General features: G+C 47.0%; 2 long non-coding RNA genes across 2 annotated transcripts in view; one reads left to right on the top strand and one right to left on the bottom strand.

Annotated features, from left to right (window-relative positions):
- Positions 1-940: 940 nt before the first annotated feature.
- On the top strand, positions 941-7,666 carry LOC116600781. Its single transcript, XR_004289809.1, has 3 exons — positions 941-4,161; positions 4,902-4,950; positions 7,588-7,666. It is a non-coding gene; the product is annotated as an uncharacterized LOC116600781 (long non-coding RNA).
- A 5,461-nt stretch (positions 7,667-13,127) lies between these two features.
- The window catches only part of LOC116600783, a 28,090-nt gene continuing 16,797 nt past the window's right edge, over positions 13,128-24,420 (bottom strand). Inside the window, exons 2-3 of the long non-coding RNA XR_004289811.1 lie at positions 17,583-17,734; positions 13,128-13,389 (exon numbers count right to left, since the gene is read on the bottom strand). This is a non-coding gene — a long non-coding RNA (uncharacterized LOC116600783). The remainder of the gene's footprint in view (positions 13,390-17,582; positions 17,735-24,420) is intronic.

Genomic DNA, 24,420 nt, shown 5'->3' with positions numbered 1-24,420 from the left:
ATCCCTTTCCTGACAAGTTCTGCAAAATACCATGTGTTAGCTTTAGCTCTTTGCATATATATATATTTTTTAATTTTAACTTTCAAGTATTTAACAAAGGCATTCCGTGAACTCAGGTTTGTCAAATGTCTATGGGGGACAGGAACCATATCTGAGCACTACTGAGCCCCAGCACCAGCATTTATTAGGGGCTCAGTAATGCTTATTGGGTTAATTAACGGTGGGATGTGCCGCGAATGTCAGAGGATCAATACACATTCCCAGGAGTGTTCATGGTGGCCATTTCAGTTCTTTTCTGCAAGTCCAATTCTCATCATCGACCCCTGCCACAAACCTCTATCCTACTGTACCCTAACCCAACCTCCAAACACCCAGTTTCAAGGAGGATTGAGTAATGCTAAACTGACTGTTACTTTTGCTTTTATGCACGATCCCGAACTTTTACCGGCCAGTAGCCATAGGAAGTCGGGATACAGGCTGATGGGTCTGTGAGCTGACAGGGATTCAGAGAAACATAGTCCAGTGCAGCTAAAGGAAAACGGGATCTAGTGAGACTTAGGCTCCCATCCTGGCTTCACAGCACTCACTGGCTGTGTGATTTTGAATAAGTTACTTCACCCCTCAATTTCTTTAATTATAAAATGGGGGGGGGGTGTAATAATATCTACATTTCCCCAGAACCTGTGAAAAGGATGACTTCCTACCTTGTTATTATGAACACATTCTTCCCCAACTGAACTTCAACTTCATGTCTCCTTGTGCCCTGTTTTCTTTTTCATTTTTAAAAAAAGATTTTATTTATTTACTTGACAGAGATCACAAGTAGGCAGAAAGGCAGGCAGAGAGAAAGGAGGAATCAGGCTCCCTGCTGAGCAGAGAGCCTGATGCAGGGCTTGATCCCAGCACCCTGGGATCATGACCTGAGCCAAAGGCAAAGGCTTTAACCCGCCGAGCCACCCACGTGCCCCTTGCACCCTGTTTTCTAAGCTGGTGTTGACAATCTGACTTTCCTCTGTGCAAGACCAATACCAGCTCATCAGTTTTCTATTTCGGGGTGTGATTTATAAAAACAAAACTGTATTTGATTAATAAAAAAAAATACTTACCATCTATAATTATTTTTAATGATTCAAGATAAAAAATATAAAATGCCCAACACAGTGTATGGCATACACTAGGGAGAATTCATCTCAGTTATTATTATCAACTGTCTCAGGGGCGTGAGGACGCCTGGGGATCATTATAGGTTCCTGCGCAAAGCTGGTGATTGTGGGGATTGCTGAAGACCTGCCCCAGAGGCCGTGTGCAAGGGAGGGGAGCTGCCCCTGAGCCCTTGTCGTCCTGACCCCCAGGATGCAGGAACAAGGAGATTATCTAGTTGCAGATCAGGCTTTAGCACTTCTATGCTCATCATCTGCTGAAAGCCCTACAGCACCCTTGGAGAGTGGGCAGGGAAGACATTATCCCTGTTTCACAGATGTGGAAACAGAGGCCTTGGGAGGACAAGAGAAGGAATGGCTCATGGTCACAAGCTTATAAGTGGTGAGGTCAGGCCTAGAATTCGGGTCTCCTGACACCACTTGTACATACAAATTAAAAAGGTGGAAGAGAATCAAAGGGGTCAAGAGGTTAGAGTCTCATCTGAGATTCCTCGGATTTTCTTTTTCTTTCTTTCTCTTAGTTATACACATTTTTTTTTTTTTAAGAAAGTTCAGGTTTTGTGAAAAGCAAAAACCCTAGCTACTTGCATAGGGCACAACAGTGATCCCACACCCGAAACCCTAAGACTCATGACATTACCCACCAGTTCCTCCACATTGGAGTGGACACCTTCCTTGCTATCTGCCTTGCTGGGATGAAGCAGCCTGCATTTGCATTCTGCCCTGCCAGGCCACAGGCAGCACCTTCTGCTTGGTTTACTCTTGTAGAACGGAGATGATGTTGCCTGTGAGGGACAGGGTGGGGATTCTGCAGTGTAATGTCTGTGAAGCTGCTCAGGCCAGGTTAGGAAGACCGCTCAGTCCTCTTTTTGGCCTGACCACAGTCAGCTCTGTTCTCTGTCAGGAGCGGCCACTGAGGCAAGGGGCAATTCCGGAAGGCCAGTCAGGGTTTCCCCTCCTTCTGAGAGACAGCTTGGAGCGCTGGAGGAAGCAGGTGATGCTTCAGTCAGAATGCAGAAAATGCAGACAGAGAAGTGGGCTGTGGTGATTGTTAGCTCAGGATGGGGGAAGAAAGCCCCAAGAAACCATAGGAAGAATGGGAAGTCAGCGCAGGGCTTGGGGAGCAGGGGTGCAGACCACAGAATAGATAAAACATACATGATTCTAGCTTTAATGTTTCATTTCTTTAAAAATGTTAAAAAAAAAAAAAAGCATTGCCAAGTAGTAGAATTCAAAAGAGCCAGGAGATAAGGTACACCCTCTATATTTTCATGTTTATTGTCATTGAAATGTTGATTAATTTTTTTAAATAAGTCAATCCCTCAAATTAAGTTTTAGGAAACTATTTGAGGAAAATTTCTGTTTTTGCTTCAAATTATCTTATTTTCCCATTTCCATAGTTTCTGTTATTAATATGAACTGCCATTTTTTGATCACCAACCTTGTGCCAGGCACTTTATAAATAAATTCCCTAGAATCCTTCCAGCATCTCTACAAAAATAATTATTCTTGTCCCCATTTGCCAGATGGGGAAGCTGAGGCTTAAGGTCACACTCCTAGGACTCAATGGAGGAGGGCCTTGAAGCCCGCTCTGGTGACAGGGGCATCTACACTTTCCTGTGACACAGTTTAGTGTCTTGATGAAGAGTCTTGAATGAGTAAGAGTAGAAGGAAGACGTAAGAATGGTACACTGGGTGTGGTTTGGGCGGGGTTTGGGTCTGGGAGGCCTCAGGAATGGAATGTCTAATCTTTTCACTTTTCTGGAAAGACAATAGTGTCTCTGTTGTGTGGTCATTTGGGTGCGGCCTTACTGTGTTTATTCGGGAGGTTTGCTGTGACATCTGTGACGCTGATTGGCTTTTGTAGTCCATCAGGATTTGAAAAGTGACTGCGGGCGTCACCGGAAGAGTGTGTGTCATTGTTTCATTTCAGTATCTCCTACCTATGAACTTCCCTTCGCGATCTTGTCAGGGTCTCCTTCTCAGGAGTTGTAAACCATTTCACTGGCTCCCTCCCCTCACATCTGGGCTCTTTGCCCTGAGGTAACTGGCTTCTTTTCCAAGGGTTTTACACTCAGGGTAAAAGCCGATAAAACACCCAAGAACTGTGTAGTTACTTTGTAGTTAATCTCACTGGCTCTTGGGAGCGTTGTTTCCGGAGAGATTTGGCAGCAAATGAGGAGAGATTGGGAAACCTTGTCACAACATTCCGGAGGCAGCCACGTTTCTCCAACCCCACATTTGTGAGTCATGGTGCTTCCTTTCCCAGAGTGAGCCAGCCGAGGTGTGAGGCTCCCATGAGGGGGTGTGGAGGTGTTGCTGTTTCTGGGGGCTTCCAGTCCTTTCAAGGTGAGGACAGTGGTGACAGGTCTCAAATGTGCTGCTACCCCTTCCAGACCAGCCTGCCTGTTTTGGGCAGTCCTGGTCCAAGGGATGCTCCTTAGGGGTATTGAGAAGGACATCACAGGTCATTGACCTCCCTCTCCCACCCAAAGAGTGGGTTCTGTCTCCAAGCCCCGTAACAGGGCCTTACGCACTGCTGCGGTGCTGAAACAACTGTCTTCCCCACCAGACAGTCTGGCCTAGTCCCAACCAACTCCGTAAGGCTCCTCAAAATATTCAGGGAAATTCTGGGCCTCTGTAATCTTCCCACACTCTGAATTACCATCTGTAGAGCAACACCAAGGAAGCCATGTTCACCTTCCCCTCAGTGGCTCCTCAGGGATGGATCTGAAGCCAGCTCTCTGGTCCCCCGGCTCTCCTCCCCAGTCCTTCCTGCCTCTTTTCTTGCCTTTCTCTAGTGAAACCGCCCTTTATCCTCAACCTTCCTCCTCTGCCAATCTCACACGCTGGATTGTGGCGTTGTTTCTGTCAGTGACCCCATTCAACACATGATGTTACGGAACAAGGCAGTGTGGGGAGATCCTAGTCGAGGATCCTCCTGGAAGCTCTGAAGGAGAGTTTGTTCCTGGTGTCCTGCTTCTCTTCTCTGCCTGGGAGGGTAGGTGTAACCCAAACCGTCCCTTACCTGTCTACTCCTTCCCTCTGTTCCCATCTGAGCAATATTCGTAATATCTACAAATTCTGGTCTCTAACAGAATTAGACAAGAGATAGCCTGTTTTCCTGTGTTAGTTTTTCTAAGCAAGCTTTTCAGAAGAGCTCTTTCGGGGCAGCTGGATGGCTCAGTGGGTTAAACCCTCTGCCTTCGGCTTAGGTCATGATCTCAGGGTCCTGGGATCAAGCCCCGCATCGGGCTCTCTGCTCTGTGGGGAGCCTGCTTCCCCCTCTCCCTCTGCCTGCTTCTCTGCCTACTTGTGATCTCTCTCTCTCTCTGTCAAATAAATAAATAGATGTCTTAAAAAAAGAAGAAAAGAAGGAAGAGGAGGGGGAGGAGGAGGGGGAGGAGAAAAATTTGCTGAGAGCCTGTTATGGCCCCACTGCTCAACATGGCTTATCTTTCACTTTACATCGTCCAAACGAGGGATGTTCTGTTATTCTTACCCTACAAATAAGAAACCCATGCAGAAGGACCCTTGCCCAGGAATGTTTGGCCAGTAAATAGCAGGGCTGGAATTCACACTCCTTCCTGTCTGGCTCTGAGATTCTCTTCTTTCTGACACCATGCTGCTACAGACCATATTCATCTCCCCAGCCCAAATGTTTTAACCTCCACCACACCTTCCTACAAATTCACTCCTCTACAAGTTCAAACTACGCCGCAACTTCTTTTTCTTCTACAGATGCTGAATCAGAACATCAAAATAGTCTCTCAACTGAAGCCAAGTAAAGGTACGGCTTTGATTTTATAGGACAACTTACAGTTTTGCTCCCTGACATCTTGATTGAACTCACCCTTTCGGGGAAGCAGACAAGGCATGATAGACACTATGTGGATGGAAAAAAAAAAAAAAAACAAAACCAGTTAAGTGCAGGGTAATGGCTCATCCAGCTTCAGAGCAGGTCAGAACCTTCCAGACTTCCCAGCAGTAGATGCTTTCCTCAGCTCCTGTGTTGCCCCTTCCAGGGGCACGAGCATCCCAACCCTCTCCTGGGCTGTGGTTTTCCCTCTGCTCTTCCCAGCCTCTGAGGCTGTTTATTTCTAGATGTTTCCAGACCCATCAGCCTAAGGAGCCAACCATACAGAGGGGCTTGGATTCCTACCCTCAGTAGCTCTGAGTCACTAGACGGAAGTAGAGGCGAGAAGGAGTAGGAGAGAAGGAAAGTTCAGAAGTCTGGGGAGAATGGGAAGGAGGGAGAAAGAGGCTTCATTGTTCTCAAACGTGGGGATGTCTGGGTCCAAGACAGAGGGCCAGGAAGCCCCCGTTGTTCCTCTGGCCTCTGTGGGATGCAAGAGATGGGACTCATTCTTTGGATTCATGTGGGAAGTCCTGGCTCTGTCAGCGAAACGTCAGCTATAACCTTTCAAACCATGGGATGGGAAAATGAAGACTGCCTTCTGAAACTTCTCCATGAACACAGAAGGCTGTCGACTGGAAAGCCAGGGAGAACCAGCAGAACTAATCCGCTCGCCACTGTGTGCCTCCTCTCCCCACCCGCCCGCCTGGGTTCTCTTACGCCCCTTCACCCTCCATTTGTCCAGCTACCAGGCATGACTTGTTCATTTTAAAAGCTCACAGAGGGTCTGCCTTGTGCCAGGCCTGGACCTGGCCACGGGGCTACAGGGCCAATAGCACCTGACCCCTGACCCTGAGCAGCTCACAGCCCATGCAACGACGACCATCTAGTCGGGGCTCAGTACATATTTGTTGAACAGATAATTACAATGAAGGGTTATAAAGTACAGTTCCTGCCCTCCCCACTCACGTGGGTTATTCACCTCTTTACACAGTACACTAGCAGAAAAACCTCACTGGCTCTTAAGTGTGTCTTTTTTTTTTTTTTTCTCATTTTTCTCAGTGATGAGTACAAAGAGCTTTGGGGGTGAGGGTTGGGGAAAAACACAACCCAATAGGTAACATATACAGAAAATATGACTGAAATAAAGACCATTTGGGTAGGAAAAGACAGCCTAAGAAGATACCACTTGTTGGAAGAGATTATGCTGAGTAAAATAAGTCAAGAAGAGAGAGTCAATTATCATATAGTTTCACTTATTTGTGGAGTGTAAGAAATAACACAGAGGACATTGGGTGATGGAGAGGAGAAGGGAGTTGGGGAAAATTGGAAGGGGAGATGAACCATGAGAGACTATGGACTCTGAAAAACAATCTGAGGGTTTTGAAGGAGCAGGGGGGTGGGATGTTGGAGGAGCCAGGTGGTGGGTATTAAGGAGGGCACGGATTGCATGGAGCACTGGGTGTGGTGCATAAACAATTCTGTTACGCTATAAAGAAATTAAAAAAAAAAAAAAGAAGATACCACTTGAGGGACAAAACTGACAGCCCAAATGGGAAACAGCAAAGCACATTACAGCTAGAAATGACTCTCCAAGAAAGCTAGCCCAGGAGTTCTGTGGTGTTTAAGTCATGGAATCCATTGCTGAGGGGTGGGGGGAGGGTGACTAGGATTCTCTCAAGTAAATGTGACTGTGTGGACACACGAACATTTACACGGAACTCATGAACCTTGACTGGGTTTCCAGGGGAGGCATCTGGGAGCCTCTGGAGTCTATTTATCTCAAGAACCCTCCCACCCCCAAGTTAGAATCTCTGATGCTGTTCAGTGCCTTCTCCTCATTCAGTGGAGACAGCGATGACTTCTTTGAGGTCACAAAGTCAGTTCGTGAAAACATCTGCTTGGTTTTAAGGAGCTCAGAAACTGGTTACTTGGGTTCAAATCCTGATCTTACCATTTATCAGCTACTGATTTTTAGGAAAACACTTAACTTCTCTAGGCCTCTTGTTTTCTCATCTGTAAAACGGAGGTAATAGTAACGTACTTGTGAGGTTATTGTGAGGATTGGGAGTTCATCTATGTGAAGAACTTTGAGCAGAGGTAGGCAAGCTTTTTGTAGGTCGCAAGATAGTCAATAATTTTTTTTTAAGATTTTATTTATTTATTTGACAGATGGAGATCACAAGCAGGCAGAGAGGCAGGCAGATAGAGAGAAGGAAGCAGGCTCCCTGCTGAGCAGAGAGCCCGATGCGGGGCTTGATCCCAGGACTCTGAGATCGTGACCTGAGCCGAAGGCAGAGGCTTCAACCCACTGAGCCACCCAGATGCCCCAAGATAGTCAATAATGTAAGCTTTGTTGGGTAAGGAGCAAAATTCACAGCTATTGTGGCATCCTAAGAGAATTATTTAAAAATGTAAAATACATTCTTAATGCGCGACCGCATAAAAACAGGCAGTCATACAAAAATGGGATTTGGTCCTTGGTTCGTAGTTTCCAGGCCCTTAGACTAGAGCAGCCTGTGGCCCGCCGTACATTTTCAGTAAGTGTTATTTTCTACTTTCCCAAACCAGGACTTTTTCAAATGCCCGATTTACCTTCAGGTGGCTTAAATCACAACAGGAAACAAGGTGCTGGCTGCCCAACTCAGCAAACCTGTTTGTTACAAATAAGTTGACGTTGCCAAGGTGCATGGAGCCTCCCTGGTGCAGAGGCCTTCCCATCCACGTCCGGCTTGAGTGGGCGAAGTGGCAAAAGCTCTAATTATGTTCGGGGAAGCTTCAAGTCCGAAGCAGCAAGCATCACAGGTCAGAGACTGCTGGGAGGGGCTGGGATGGGGACCACAGGCCTTGGTTTCTGGGTCGGGACAGAGGCACAGGGAGGAGACAGGGCTGATCCCAGAGCTCCCTGTGTTCTGGGCTCCCGGGTATTGGGAAAGCTCTGACTCTTGTCCCTAGAGGAGGCCAGTTCTGCCAGTTCAGCCACTTTCTGCCTGTACCTACCCTACTTTAGAGGATCTCTGACAGTGGAAACTCCAGACACAAGTGCAGCCACATGTCTGAGGTAGAGGGGCCCCTACCATCTATTTGCCACCACTGCATTTTTTTTTAAAGATTTTATTTATTTATTTGACAGAGAGAGATCACAAGTATGCAGAGAGGCAGGGAGAGAGAGAGAGAGGAGGAAGCAGGCTCCCTGCTGAGCAGAGAGCTGGATGCGGGACTCGATCCCAGGACCCTGAGATCATGACCTGAGCCGAAGGCAGCGGCTTAACCCACTGAGCCACCCAGGCACCCCGCCACCACTGCATTTTACCGACGGATGAACAAAGGCCCAGGTTGGGGAAGTGACTTGCCAGAGATCAGATGGCAGACAGAGCTGCCCGGACATCAGACACCCGGGCTCCTGCCTTCCTGCCTTCTTGCTCGGTGCTTTTGCTTGAAATCATTCCTAAAATAAGTGAATTAATTAATAATGTGGTAAGTGCTTAAGGCACATACACAGCAAGCCTATCAGATAGAAACTACCACTGCTGGTGGAGAACCGAGGCCTGGAGAGGCGGAGGGCCTTACCCAGACTCACGTGGCAAGTGCACGCTGAGCACCTGCCTTCCAACCGCTTGTCTCCTCTACAGTCTGCATGCCTTCCACTGGAAAATGGGACGAACGTTAGACACAGCAACAGGGTTGTCATGTGGTGTGGGGGAGGTATCTCTTGCAGACACGCCACACTGTGCCTGGTACCTCGTAAGCACTCAATGCATGCTACCTCCCCTTCCCCTTCTCTCCCTTCACCCCTGCTCCATCCCAGAGAAATTGTCTTGAGTCATCCTTGAGCAGGAAAATAATAAGCAACATTTATTGAGCTCTCTGTGGTGTAGGCTTATGGAGTATCTAATTTAATCCTCACAAATACGCTCTGAATTAGGCACTATTATTAGCTCCACTTTACAGGTGAGGAAGTCAAGGCAGCAACTCGCTCAAGACCACACAGCTAGTAAGTGGTGGATTCAGGATCCAAAATCTGGTCTCTTTGAATCTCAAACCCATGCTCTTAAAGAGTCAAGGTTGCCTTGGCCCCGGAGTTGGCACTCCTATGCCAAGTGCATGGCTGGCAGACTGCCTGATGGAGCAGGACCGGGCAGGCCGCTTAATGAGGGGACTGACCTGGGGAAGGAATGAGGTCACATTCCAGGAGGCTGAGACAAGGCAGTCCACGCATCACTTCAAAAAACTTGTTCTCTTGGAAAAAAACTAGCAGGGTTGGATACCCGTGCCAAATAAGAAAACTGGATGCACAAAAGAGATATCAGGACCTAGCAAAGGATTTACATTTCCAGGACCATAGAACTAAAGGGAACCAGTCCTTTGAACTCCTGTGAGCCCGGACCCCCAAGCAGAAGCCATTGGCATCACCCTCCAAGGACTCGTTCCTGCCCTGTCCCCTTCCCGTTGCCACTCCTAAACTCCAGAGAATCAACTGGCCTTCCTTTCAGGCTTTCAGCCCTCTGTGTACGTGCCTTAAGCACTTAGCACATTATTAATTAATTCACTTATTTTAGGAATGTTTTTGAGCACCTACATTGTTCCGGGCGCTGTGCTAGGAGCAGTGCATAAGATCTGTCTATTCCCCCCATGGACTTGACCATCCATGAGGAAGCCAGACATGAAACTAAAAGTGAGTTTTACCGTAGGTGAAGCACAGGGTGTGACAGGGACTTACTTCCGGCTTTCCTTCCTTTCTTCCGCTGTCTTTCTCATCCTCCCTTCTTCCCTTCCTTTCACAGACATATATGAAGTGCCTCCTAGGTAAAGCAATGAATAAGAAAGACAAGATCCCTGCCCTCTTGGAGGTTACATTCCACTGGTAGCTGGGGGAATTGACCCAGGAGAGGAAAAGCTTGTGAGCCATAGTGAAGACTTTGGATTGGATCCGGTTGTTAAATGAAAACCCAATATTGACTTTAAGCAAGAGAGTGGTCTGAGCAGATTTGTGTTTCAGAGAAACCACACTGGAAAACAATACAGAGGATGAGTGGACCGCTCAAGGATGAGACTGGTGGCAGGAAGTTCAGAATGGAGGCTCCTGGGATACCCTGCAGATGTGTGTGATGGCACCCTAAACCAAGCAGGGCTGATGAGAAGGAAAGATGGCCCCAGAGCTCACCCAGGACCGGGCTAGCCAGTGACACTGGCAGCCTGGGCTGTATGACAAAGCAGCACATCTTCAGACCGATATTTTAAAAATGGACACTTCCATTTAGTGGGCATGAAGGGAAACAAAGTGTCTATTAGTAGAAGTTGCATGCCTATTTCTTTATGCTCTTTATGGGTACTGAAGACAACATTTCAAATCATTTGGAATCACCTTCTATTTCACAATTTCTCGGTCCCTTATAGCAGGGTAGCAGACTGAGCTGGGAGAAGTCCAGCTCCTCTGTAGAAAGACCACCCAGTAAGGGGGAGGCATCCAGCTGAGCCCAGCCCCCAGCTGTCCCTAGGGTGCAAGTGATGACATCCTTGGACCCTCAGACCAGCCTAGTTACCAGTTGATATCAATCAGTGATCCCAGTCAAAGCTGCGTGAGGCTGGAGTATCTCCCAGCTGTGCCCTGCCTGAATTCATGACCCATAAATTGTGAGATACAAAATAGCTGTATCTTCAAATCTCTAAGTTTGGGGTCATTTGCTGTATAGCAATAGACAAACACACCACCCTCATTTGCTGACACTGGAGGTAAACCCTAGCACCACCTGAAAGCCTCTTCACGTGGCATGTGATCTCTACAAAGGTCACAGGGACTGAACTCCAATCTGCACACCACCTCAGCTGATGGGTCTACAGAAACCATGGTATCACCATTCTTTGCAGGTAGATTTGGGGGGCCCCTGAGTCATGAGGAGAGCCTCCTGGAGACTCCAGTGAAGAATCTTTCAGGGTTATTTAGCCTTTTTTTCCTCCCTCACTGGATGGCAAAGAAGACGCATGTGTCATCGTTGTCATTGGCTGTCACCATATGAACACAAGGGGAGGCAGACTTAGGATGAGGTCACTGCTACAGAGGACAGAGGGGAGAGATGGAAAGAACAGGAACCTAGGACCAAAATGGCATCATCAAATCTCTGAATCAACCAACCCTGGAGGTCCCCACCCACCTAACCCCTGCCTACCGCTGGATATCTACTATGTGAACCAATGTGTTTGTTTCTAGCTTAAGCCAGTTTGTGCAGGATTTGTCTGCTTCCCAAGGCAACCCAATTAATGCTATAATTCTTTTCTCTGAAATTTGCACATTTGGTGAGTAAGCTTAATTTCTTCAGTTCCAGCTCATTCTGAGATCAACCCAAGCTCACTTGCTCTATTCAAAGTCCCAGAATGGAGAATGGAAGAGAAACAAATTTGATCTAGCTGTCATTTAAACCATAAATTTGACTTACTACATAAAATTCATGGAATTTAAGCCTCCAAACAGTAAAGGAGTGCTACCCATAAATATTAATAACAGTAATTATAAGAAGGATAACGAATATCATTGAGAAGTTACAATATGCCAGGCATTATTTTAAATGCCATGTAGATGACTTCATTGAATTCCCACAACAGTTCCGTGTGGTTAGAGATATTTTAATCTCCATTTTAGAGAGTAGAAGCTGAGACAGGGAGAAATTGGGTTAATTTTCCTAGGTCACAGAGCAGCAAGTGGTAGATTGGAATTTAAACTGAGAAAGTCTGAGTCCAGAGCTCTAACTTTCAATGACTATTCTAAACCAAGAAAGGAGTAAGAAAGAAAAGCGGACCACTGAAAGAAAAAAAAAAATTAAATGTTTCCTAGATTTGTAAGCAAGGCAGGAGGATTCATGGGTGGGATGGATTGGGGATGAATGGATCAATAGTGAGACTACGTGAGAATGAGGCACAAATGGGTCCTGAACATCTTACATGATGCTGACCACTGTCCGCTGATGTTTTCTAAATACCTATATTCCATATTTATGTACATACGTATACATATGCATATACACATATTATAAGTTTCTAATTAATACCTCTTTTCTATGTGACCTTGACCTTGCAAAGTTTCGTTTTGTTACCATATGAGTGTATCTTGGGGGAAGTGTGACTCCACATAACATATGTCAAAACCAAGCCCCAAAGTGTGACTCTCCTTTGATCAGCCCCAGTTTCTCCCCTAGGCTTTGCTGCCTCTGGGCTGTTACTAATTTCAACTGTAATCAGTTTTTTGGAGCGAGAGACAGCAGGGCTGGGAATCCCAAAATGGGCTCTGCATTCATTTGACTCAAGACCTTTGTCCAGCCTGTGTAACTGGTCCCTGTATTTAGAGGGAAGGAGCTTCTGATAGACTGATTTTGTGCCAGAGCCTAAGCATTACTGTGCTAACACATAGCTACCATTCATGCTCTCTCTTCGGAGAAGCGAACTTTTCAATATTATGGCCAGGCTTCCACAAAGGAGAACAAGTTGTCAAGTCAAATCCTTGAAGAAGTGAGTCTGTATTCAAAATATTCCTGTCCCAGAACTATATGGGAAATGTTCCTTCTCTGAGATAGTCTGTTCTGGGGACCAGGCTGTGGGCAACCTCTGAACAAACCCCGTTCCTGCATCTTTTAGGCTCCTGAGCATCTCATGCCTCTCCAGACTCCTCAATGTCAAGTTGTCTGGGGACCAGGGTTTGGTGTTGGAGACAGACACACATGAATAGGAAATCCCCTTCTCTTAGGCGAGTCTCATTCCATTCAAGGCTGATGATGAAAATTATTTACAGTGTGACAGGTTTTTCCAGATGATATTCAGGTCCGCCAGCCTTTATACTTATCATTGTTGCCAAACAATTCAGAGATGGAAATCCCCTCCCGTGTCAGAGGAACCGACCAATGTCTGTATTGGCCTCATGACCTGCTCTTCCAAAGTGCTTACCCCTATGCTCTCCTTTGTGCATCCAGTGATTTACTCGTGCAACACGCTCACTCATTTCACACAGAGAGACTGTACTGTTGCACCCACTGGGCAAACTACCCAGGACACGGGGTGAGGAAGAGAGACCCATCTCTGCTATCATGGAGCTTAGCAAGGAAGACACGCTCTAAGAGCGGGAGTATATTGAATATGAGGTTTGTTATGGAAAATTGCAGGATGATATTGGGGATTTTCAGCAAGGACATGAGGTGGGCCATCTAAATAGACCGGGGGGTCAGGTAATGCCTTCTCCAGCAGTTGAAGTCTAACCCCAAAACCGGAGGATGAGCAGTACTTGGTCAGGGGAAGATGGAGAACATATCTGTTCCAGGCTATGGTACATGTCATGCATGGCATTCAGTCTCTACTCCAACCTCCTTCTGGCGAGTGTAGACTGGAAACCTAAAAACAAAAACAAAAACAAAAATGCATTTCCAGAGTTCCTTTGTGGTACGAGTTCTAAATATGAATCAGTCCAATCAGTCATATATTCTCAAGCAGGGTTTAGAAGATAGAGTGACAAGGTGGCCTCACCTGCCTGCTTCTGGGGCTCTGCTGGCAAATGCCCAGGATATCTGGCTTCCCAGAGACACTGCTTGACTATGGCGGCTTCTTGGTCATTTTCACTTCTAGACTGTGGCTTTTGCTGACTTGTGTGGTTTCCTGATCCTGCCAGAGAGCCGCTGCAGAGGCCACTTCCCCATTTGGCTGCTAGTTCCATGAGGCAGAGAAGGCAGAATTTCTTCTGTTGGTCAGAGCCATCCATGGCTCTTGGGGTGGTACTTAATTTCGTTTTCCAAGCTTACCAGTGCTTCTAAAACTGCTGACTAACATATCAGTTAAGACTTATGTTAGGGACGCCTGGGTGGCTCAGTGGGTTGGGCCTCTGCCTTCGGCTCAGGTCATGATCCCAGGGTCCTGGGATCGAGCCCTGCATTGGGCTTTCTGCTTGGCGGGGAGCCTGCTTCCCCCTCTCTCTCTGCCTGCCTCTCTGCCTACCTGTGGTCTCTCTCTCTCTGTCAAATAAATAAATAAAATTTTTTTTTTTTTAAAAAGACATATTAAATGCCATTTATGAAAAAAAAATCTCAGGCAAGTTTTACAGTTAGGAATTAAACACAAACATCTAGAGTCGTTAATTCAGTGGTACAAAAATGGCAAGACCAAGGACTCCATAATTTTGCAAGGTTGCAAGACGGCTACTCTTGCTCCAGCCATTACACCCACATTCCAGACGAGAAGTAGAAGGAAGAAAACAAGGAGGAAGTGACAATACCCATTTCAGGAATGTGAACCTTCCCCCAAAATCACCATTTGTTTTTTTGCCTACATCTCATTGGCTACAACTGTTACATGGCCATCTGGATCTGAAAGAGAGGATAGGAAATGTATGTATATTTCTTAATTGGGCACCTTGCTGTCGTAAACAAAACTGCAGTTCTGAGAGGGGAACTTTGACTTTGGAGTGGCCACCAGAAGTAGTCACCCTGTCCTTCTGTTCCCACAGCCTGGGATGCCCTTTTCTCCTGCCCACCTATTGAAATCTCATTCATCTTGTAAGAGTCCAGTGAAATGTCACTTCTCCCAAATTTTTCCAGGTATCTCAGAAGAAATTTTCTTGTTTAATTCTTCAGTTCAGGAAGCCATGTCTTGGATGCCTAGTAAATGTCAGGCCCCATTAGGAGTTGCAGATAGAGATGAGTAAGGCAGAATCGCTGTCTTGATGAAGCTCAGCTTATATTTGGGCCTAAAAAGCAGACTCAGGTTATTGTTTAAGGGGCACGGAGCTTCTGTTTTGGCTGATGAGCAAGTATTGGAAACAGCATGGGGACGGTTGCACAGCAGTGTGAATATAATTAAAGCCATTGAATTGTACACTACAAAAATGGTTAAGATGTCAGATTTTATGTTATGTATGTTTTGGCATGTGCACACGCACATGCACACACACCCCAGACTCAGAAACCAAAAATCTCACTGCATATGGCAAGTGCAAAGACAGAAGGAGGGACAGGATAACGAGGGGTGCACAAAGAGTCATCTGTATTGCTCGGGCATCTATCCTAGCTCTGCCACTGTGTCCGTTGGGCATACTGGGAAGTAGCGGCTGAGCCACAGATAGGACCAAGAGGTTTAGGGAGGAGTAAGTAACTTCCCAAGAGTAGCCTTGGGAAGGGAGTGAGCATGACTAGGCAGAGGAAGCTGCTAGAACTACAGAGGAAGCTGCTGGAACTACCCTTTGATACAGTCTCTGCTTGCCCAAAGGAGAGTGCTGGAGGAGGGAGTCCTTTAGATGAATCCCACTTTGGGTGGAGAGGCTGAGCCCCTTCTGCCATTGTCTTGCTCAGGCATTGGCTGGGGCTGCATTGGGAAGGGACAATCCTGTCAGGAAGAATGAGGAGGCTGTCCACTCCTCGAGGACTCCTTTTCTTTTTCCTTTCCTTTCCTTTCCATTCCATTTCCTTCCTTCCTTCCTTCCTTCCTTCCTTCCTTCCTTCCTTCCTTCCTTCCTTCCTTTCTTTCTTTCTTTCTTTCTTTCTTTCTTTCTTTCTTTCTTTCTTTCTCTTTCTTTCTTTCTCTCTTTCTTTCTTTTTTTTATGAGAATACACGTGAGTGGGGAAGGGGCAGAGGGAGAGAATCTCAAGCAGACACCCTACTGAGCTGGGAGCTGGATCTCACCACCCCAAGATCATGACCTGAGCCGAAATCCAGATTCCTATGCTTAAACCACTACACCACCCAGGTGCCCCTCATGCTGTCCTTTTGAGGGGCATAAATACAGCCCATCTCTGTGTCTGCCAAGGCACATGGTATTTATAATTTCTGTGCTTCAGTTTTCCCCTTTGCAAAATCAGTTTTATGATAGTAATAGCAACCTCACCCGCTCATTGGGGCAATTGTATGAGCTGTTTAATGCATAGTACTTAGAACAGGGTCCAGTTTCCAGTAGGTCTCATTAAGAGGTGGCTATTATTATGAGTATTGTCATACTAATGTGGATGTATATTATGAGATAAATACAAAAAAATAAGTTACGAGGATAGGCTACAATAAATGTAAGTAGAAGTTCTGGTATTTTCTGGCTCATGTAACTCAACATTGCTCACCACACTGTCTGCATACTGTCCAGTTGGGAGGAAGAAATGGAGAAGGGGAAGGCACATACACCCCCTTTTTTTTTAACGGCATGGTGCTCAAATCGTACCCACTTCCATTTATGGAATTGTTCAGAATATAGTCAAACAGCTGACTATTTGTCCTAGCTACCCGGGCGGCTGGGAACAGAGTGTGTTCTGCGCAACCAGGGGTCCAGCTAAAAATTGGGCTCTGCTGCTACAGAAAGAACATTGAGTGGATCTTGGCATGTCTGTCACCTATCCTTATGGTTCACTTTCCCTACAGCCACCAAAAGGAACATCGTAAAGCAGCCATCCAGGCACGTCACTCAGCAAAGGACAGGATGGTACTCAATAAATATTTGCTTAGTGCTCCTTAATAAATCCTAGTCAGTCCTGGAATCACAGTTGGTCCTAGCTAGAAGGAATCTCAGACAGTTTTCAGCACAATGGTTTTCAAAATTATTTTAGACCAGAAAATATATATGTTTATAGAATGTCTCCTGAGAAAGTTTGTGTGTAAAACAGATAAATGTCAGCTGTCCTGACTGAAAACAGGGGCAGCCAGTGATCCCTTTGCTTTCTCTTTCCTGTCTCAGCCCAAACCAGGTATAGATCCAGCCTGATTCTCAAAGCTCTGTGGACCACAGTTTGAAAACTGATTCTAGCAGAACACCTTCATTCCCTGGATGGGGAAACTGAGACCCAGGGATCAATAGGAAGTGCCTCTTCCTGTCTCCTTTGCTTGTGGCACTGAACTAAGTGCTTCTCACATCAGAGCCAATTTTCACAAAGTCTCACCGCAAGTGAGTGACAGCAGAGGCTAGAGGCTAAGGCTACTGGTTTCTGGAATGATGAGATTGGCCAGCAGAGGAAAGCAAGCCTCAGGACAGGCCACTGTCCCAGTGGCACGGGGGACTTGTGCAGGTCAGAGGGCATTCCAGAAGACTGATTCTTGTAGTAACCAGTATCCTCATTTAAAACAATACGTACTAGGGGTGCCTGGGTGGCTCAGTCGGTTGTGTCTGCCTTTGGCTCGGGTCATGATCCCAGGATCCTGGGATTAAGCCCCACATAGGGAAGCCTGCTTCTCCTTCTCTCTCTGCCTCTCCCCGTGCTCATGTTCTCTCGTGTGCACTCACTCGCTCTCTCTCAAATAAGCAAATAAAATCTTAAAAACAAATAAAGAATACGTACTATGCCTATGTTTCAGTATCTCCAAACTGGCAGTGAGATTTTCTTCTCATGGAGAGAGAGAAAGGAGCACTGAAGAGCCCTTCATCTGAACGAAACTAGCTCTGAAAACCTGGGCAAGTCTGTAATTTACTTTGATAATAATACCTACTCTGGAAAGTTGCTGCAAAGATCAGGATGAGATGAGGTCTGTAGATAGCGGTGGAGACGAGTAAGGAGCTAAGGAGCTGCTTTTGCTGTGTGGACAACATGCTATGCCGCACTCCTGTCCCCCGACGTACTCACCAGCTCACGGAGACGGACGAGAGTGGGAACCAAGAATCCCAGGTGCCTGGCAGAGAGCAGAGCACGCTGTGTGTGCTGCAGGGGGTCTGGGAGCCAAGGCTGTGAGAGACAGAGACAGAGAAGACTGAGAGAGGTGACGGGGACGTGCCCACCTGCGATGGAAAAGTGAGAGCCTGGGGGTTAGAAGGAACCTCAGGAAAACCTGTGTGTGGTGTAGGACAGGACTTCTCAGTGTGAATGGATGTTGGAATCACTTGGGGATCCAGCTAAGAGGCAAATTTTGGCCAGGAGGCTTGGGGCTGGCCCTGAGATTCCTTCTTTTTTAAAAAAAAAAAAAATCTCCAGGTGAGAATGAAGCTGCTGGTCCTGGCAACACTTTAAGCAAGGTATGGAGGGGTACGAGAGACCCATCAGTGCGAGAGCAGGACCAGCCTGAGTTCCAGGCTCTCCTCCACCATCTACCATCTGTGGCCCTCAGGCAGGGCCTCTGGCTTCTTACCTTATAAGTGGGCATCATAATACCACCTTTGTGCCCACACCTCCCCCATCCAGAGTTCACCTCTTCTCCCCAAGTGGGGCAGGAGACTGGGCATGCTGGTGTGGAACGCGCCACCTGCGAGAGGGGAAGAGATCTCCCCCGCTTCTCTCTCTGCTCGTTCTCCACCTGCCCCGCCACTCAGTTCCTCCTCCTGCCCATTTGTTCCCTGTCAACTTCCTCAGTTTACTTTTCTGAAAAACGGAGATCACACTTACCTCTCAGTTCTGCTGAGAGGATTTAGTGAGCTATCCCATCTTCTTGGAAGCAGTTAGACCCCACGTCCAGCTACCCCATCGCCCTGCCCTGCCCCTCTCCCAGCCTAGGGTTTGTCCCTTGCTCTCTATCACAGGACCCCAGAGTTGCCCCCGAACAGAGGGACCTTGGGCATCCCTTCCTGTCTGAGACATGGGCAAACACTGGAGAGCAGCCTCACTGGGTCAAAACAGATACCCGGAGAGGAGCCAGCCCTCTGCAGGCGAAGATAAACCATAAACCTGCTTCCTGCCTGAGAAGTGAGGGCTCAAGTGACTCGATCCTTATCCCTGTGCCTGGGCGGAGCACACTCGTCAGTCTGGGGTTTACCTGCCTCTGCGATGGGGTAGCATCACCACCCCTTGGGAGGCGAGGAAGAGGCTGACAAATGGTGAGATTTAAACCCAGACCATGGAGAGCTCATCTGTTTTAGAAATGAACTTTTTGTCTTAGTGGCATTATGTCCTGTGATTTGGGGCAAGTTCCTGATTTGCCTACATGTTTTGCCCGGAACCGGGATAATATGACAGTCTGGAGACAAACCAAGGCTTTGGAGGACAGGCTGTTCTTTGAATCTCTGTCCTGAGCTGTGACCTTGGTCTAAATTACCTCGTCTGCAAAATAGAACAAAAACCGATATCTGCCTCATAGAATTGTTGTAAGGATTAAATGTATCCATGTCCATATCCCACAGCCCAGCAGAGAATAAGCACCTAAACAAATCTCAGCCATTATTAGTTATGCAATTGAATCTACTCTCGCTCTACCATTCCTTGGTTTATAATCTGGGATAAGTGACTAAGCCCTTATGAACCTTGGCTTCTTCTCCTATAAAATGAGATCATGATACCTACCTCTGACTGCTTTTGTGAGCATTGGAAACTCTAATCGGGGTGACGGGGGGGTCCCCTGCCATGTTCAATGCACGTAGTTGATCACGGGGAACCTTCCTTGTCTGCTGCTTCCTTCCTGCCAAGGAACCAAATGAGTGTACCCCCTATGTTCTGGATCTCTCTCCCTTTTCTCACTCTCTGCCTCGGGGGAGACAGGTGATTTCTCTCCTAGTAATTTGGGAGAATAGCTAGGCATACTGAGTTCAGCTCTGCCAGTCTCCTTCTTGGAGCAGGTCTGCCCACAGAGAGCACACACCGCTGTGACGCTCCTTCCCCACCCCCTGCTGCCCCTAGAGCCCCCTCATCTGGGTGGGCATCTGCCTAAAGCCATAGGTCCCTGGCTGACTCATTTGGCACTCAAGCGAAGCTATGTTGTCCAACAGAGGATCTCTCACTACTAAAGGTGATATTTCATCTGTGTCTTTATTTTTGATTTATTTCTCAAATTGTTCCGAAGTGTTATTTATTGACCCTCTCTTGAGAAGGACCCAAGTCCATGTTTATTCTATTGGCCTTTTACTTAGCATTTATTGGAATCTACAACGTACCAGGAATTGAGCTAGAGCTCAGGAAATGAGACAATACGTGCCCCTCAAAAGCCCACCATTTCCTGTAAGGAGGACGGGCGTGTCCACGGAGACAGCCCCCAGTGCAGGGCTATGGGAGAGAGAACTGGAGGTAAGCGGGGGTGCTGGTGTGATGTGCTCACCCCATTCCAAGTCTCCGGGTGGTATGGAGGATGAGCTCAGGGATAACAGGCGCAGGGAAGGACTGTGGTATTTTTGAGGTCAAGAAAGACTGGAGGATGAAGAGAGTCAGAATTCATGACATCAGCAGCATGGGGAGGGGACAGATGACATGATCTCATCTCTGGAGGACTTGACAAGATAGTCTGGGAATGAGCCCGGGGATAGCGGGCCACCATGGGTCCCCCTCCTCCAGCCTCTAGAGACGAAGAACATTGACTCGGATAGCAGACTGAGATTTAAAATGAATAGGATTTCTCTGATTTTGTATGTGTTTGATAATTTCCACTTAAAAAGTTAAAAACAGAAGGACATGCCTTTTGGAAGAACTTTGTTTTTTAAATAAACAGAGTTGAGTTTTTAAAAACAGAATTAGACTGTGCTTTTAGTCAAAAGTTGTTGAAAATTAAGTAATCTGGCCAAAATAGCATTAAGGGAGCCACTGCCTGGTGGGAGAGGGACATCAACATAGTGTAACTTGGAAGCAACAGTGGGAAAAATCAAAACAATTTCATCTTTATACTCAGCAATTGGAGACTCCCCTACAAACCACTTACAAATTGAACTTTTGTCAAACGAGAAATATATAAGCAAAGACAACAGCATAGTAAATAGAAATACAAAATAAGGCGTAAGAAAGACGTGCAATACTTGAGTATTCCAAAAAATGTGAATTGATCTAAATCCTCTGTTGAAAGAAGTGGAACTCGACACGGTGACCATCTTCGCTTTCTTAAAATTCTTTCTGTTCTTGGAGCCCACACCCCACCCTCTCTAGGTGTTCCTCCCACCTCCCTGACCGCTGTTTCTCAGTCTCCTTTTCTGGGTGTTTCCCCTCCTGCAGTTCTTGAATTATTATGGTCCTCTCACGGCCAATCATCCCATCTCTTCTGTCTCCCCTGCCCGCTCTCTAGCCCCTTGGCCTTGAATAACATCCATATCTCCAGATTCACCTTCCAGCCACGCCTCTCCTCTGAGTTTAGACTTATTTACCCAACATCCATCCTTGATAGGCGTACCTGGTTATCAAATACGCATACTGAAACTGTACAGGAAGCCGTACTCAGAAGTTTTACCCATCCCCACTCTTCCCAGCACTTGCCCACTCAGGAAATGACACCCCTGTTTTCTCAGTAGTTCAGGCCAAAAGTCATGCAGGCGTTCTCAAGCTCTCTCTTATTTTCATATGATCCTGGCCCATGCTTATGCCTAAAGCCCATTTTCTACCATCTCTCCCCTTATTTACCCCATTCCAGTCACATTGGTCTTTCGCAATTCCTAGGACACACCAAGCGTGTCTATACCTCAGGACCTTTGCATGCATTTCCCCCTTCTGCCTGATCTTCATATAACCTACCCCCTTAATTCGTTAAGTTCTTACAAATACAATTATGCCCCAGAGGGTTCTTGTCTGACTCCCTTCATTAAAATACAGCTCTCCGCCCATACTCTGTTCCCTCACTCTATTTTATTTCTCTTGATAACACTTTCCTTTACATCAGTTGATATTTTATATGTATTTGTTAACTCGTCTTTTGACTATTTATCCTGACTACAGTGTCAGCCTAATGAAGGCCGGGACTTTTTCTTGTTCACCAGTCACTAGAACAATGCCTGGCACATAGAAGATACTAAAGTCAATGTTTTTAGTCCAATAGATGGATGGATGCTTGGATGGATGGATGCTTGGATGGATGGATGGATGGATGGATGGATGGATGGATGCTTGGATGGATGGATGGATGGATGCTTGGATGGATGGATGGATGGATGGATGGATGCTTGGATGGATGGATGGATGGATGGATGGATGGATGCTTGGATGGATGGATGGATGGATGGATGGATGCTTGCATGGATGGATGGATGGATGGATGGATGCTTGGATGGATGGATGGATGGATGGGTGGGTGGGTGGGTGGGTGGATTAGCGAATGCAAGGAGACAGACCTGTTAGGAGCGAGAGAAATGGTCCAGGTGAGAAATAATGAGGGGTTGCATCAGGTCAGTATAATGGGGTAGGGGAAATTAAGGTAGACTGGGAGGAATCAACAAATCAAGCTATCTGGCTTGAGTGACTGGGGTTTGTTGGTGCCACATCTTAAGACAAAAAACCAGATGTCCCCCCCAGGTGTCTTACAGACAGCTGGGTTCATTCATTCATTCATTTATACTTTCATCTGGTCCCATTCTACATATAAGGTACCTGAGAGACAAGGGGATGAAAGGATTTTCCTGGATTCATACAGTAAGTTGCTTAGAGGGGCGCCTGGGTGGCTCAGTGAGTTAAAGCCTCAGCTTGTGGCTCAGGTCATGATCTCAGGGTCCTGGGATTGAGCCCCACATCGGGCTCTCTGCTCAGCGGGGAGCCTGCTTCCCCTTCTCTCTCTGCCTGCTTTCCTGCCTACTTGTGATCTCTGTCAAATAAATAAATAAAATCTTTATTTAAAAAAAGAAAAAAAGTGGCTTAGATTTGAGAGTTATTTTTTATTTTTTCCATTATACCTGTGATAGGGAACACAGTTTTCTGGATTTTGCCATTGCCCCCAATAGTTACGTTTTTAAAAGACCCAGTGCCAGTTAAGAAACTGCCTAGAAAGTCCCCAAATGCCTGGTTATGGTTTTTCTCTGTTACTTTCCAGAAGCTCTGCCCTTGTCATCCCTGTGAAAGTCGGACCAAGCTTTCTTGTTCTGGCTTTGCTGCTGTTACCTGAGCTCGGTTTCTTCCCCAGCAGCAAATGGGCTAGGGAGGCTGTGGGTGTGTTACGATGTGTATCTAAATAATGATAGCCCGGGACTTTGGAAAAGCAAAAGGCTCCGTGAATTACTGTTATTAGTCCTTCTTCAGAAGTCGGAGGAAAGGGATGTTATCTCACTGAAGAAGTGTGGGCTGTGCCAGGAAGATGGTCAGAGATGATGAGGAAGAGCTCTTCAACAAATGAAAAGTTTGACCTTTTGCAGATTGCCAAGTGATGTAAATAAAATCCACGAGGTATGGGAGCCCCACAGCTGTGCTCTGAAGCATATTTTTAATCCTCAATTTCACAGAGCAAGATCCTGAAACTCAGAGATATGAAGTGGCTTCCCCAAATGCCATACCCAATAATTTACAGAACAGAATTCAAACCCACGTCTTCTGATTTTTAATCTTAGGCACTTTTCTCTAGGCAGCAGGTTCCAAACATCAGAGCAAGACTGTCTCCATAAGAATCTCTTGTGGAGTTTATTAAAAGTAGTGGTTTCTCATCTCTACCCTGAAAAGGTTCTGAATCAACAGATTTTGGAAGCCCCTGAAACAGTCTATTTATCTAATACCTGTTTAATTCAGATTGAGCCACTATAACAAAACACCATTGAGTGGGTGGCTTAAACAACGGACATTTATTTCTTATAATTCTGGAGGCTGGGGAGTCCAGGAGCAAGGTGCTGGCAGATCCTGTTCCTGGAGAGGTCCAGCTTCCTGGCTTGCAAATGCAGCCTTTCCTCTGTTGCACGTGCCTGGAGGGAGAGAGACCTGTTTTCCTCCTCTTAAAGGGCACTAATCCCATCACGGGGATCCCAGCCTTTTAACTTTGTCTAAACCTGGTTACCTTCCAAAGACATGCGCCCTTTCCAGGGAAGTTTTATTGATGCCATTTGGAAAAGGTTTTTCCCATCAGCCCCCACAGTTTTGCCTTCCCTCTGTGAGAAGACAGGTAGTTCTCTGGGCCTGGTCCCCCGGGCAATGGCACAGTTGGTCTGCTGCAGCTGCAACATGTGTGTGACACTGTGGTATGAGTCCATGTGCAAGTCTGTGTCCAGCCCTGGAGAGCGGGGCGGGGCGGGGCGGGGGGGGGGGACAGCAGGAGAGGGTGAGGAGAGCCAGGTCCAGGTGTGGAAGCTAAGCAGGACCCTGGATGGCTGGCTGGCCATGGAGATGTGTGGGTACAGTGACCAAGCCCTGTGTGCACCTCAGCTCCGGGGCCCACTGTGGCTAAAGCTCAGGGCTGGGGATGGTATAGTCAGGGATCTAGAGAGAGAAGCTCTGAGGCCAAAGAAGGGTGTGGACCAGCCAAGGGCAGGAGCCCAGAGGGATTTCAGAGGGGACAGTGATTGTGTAGTCAGTCCCCAGTTTAACATGCAATGGGCAGACACCTTTAGTAAGTATGTGGCTCTGTCTTCCTTCCTTTGGGGATCTGCCCGCCGGAATCCCTGTTCTCCTGAAGCTAAGGCAACACACCTGGGGTGGTGATCCCTAGTGAGAGGAGGTGAGGAAGGAGACTTAGCGGGAAGAGGTTTGGGGCCCAGGGCTCCTGTGGGAGAGGCTGTCGAGTGGCCAGGCTCTCTGTCACAGTCCTCATCGGGCTGCTAGAGTGACAGTCCTTTAGGGGCAGAGATGGTTGGGTCATCCAGGAGGGGGGATTAGTCCT

Source organism: Mustela erminea, chromosome 10 (genome assembly GCF_009829155.1).
Source record: "Mustela erminea isolate mMusErm1 chromosome 10, mMusErm1.Pri, whole genome shotgun sequence".
Lineage (NCBI taxonomy): Eukaryota > Metazoa > Chordata > Mammalia > Carnivora > Mustelidae > Mustela > Mustela erminea.
Note: the sequence above shows the minus strand (reverse complement) of the source record. Positions and strands in the feature narration are given on the sequence as shown.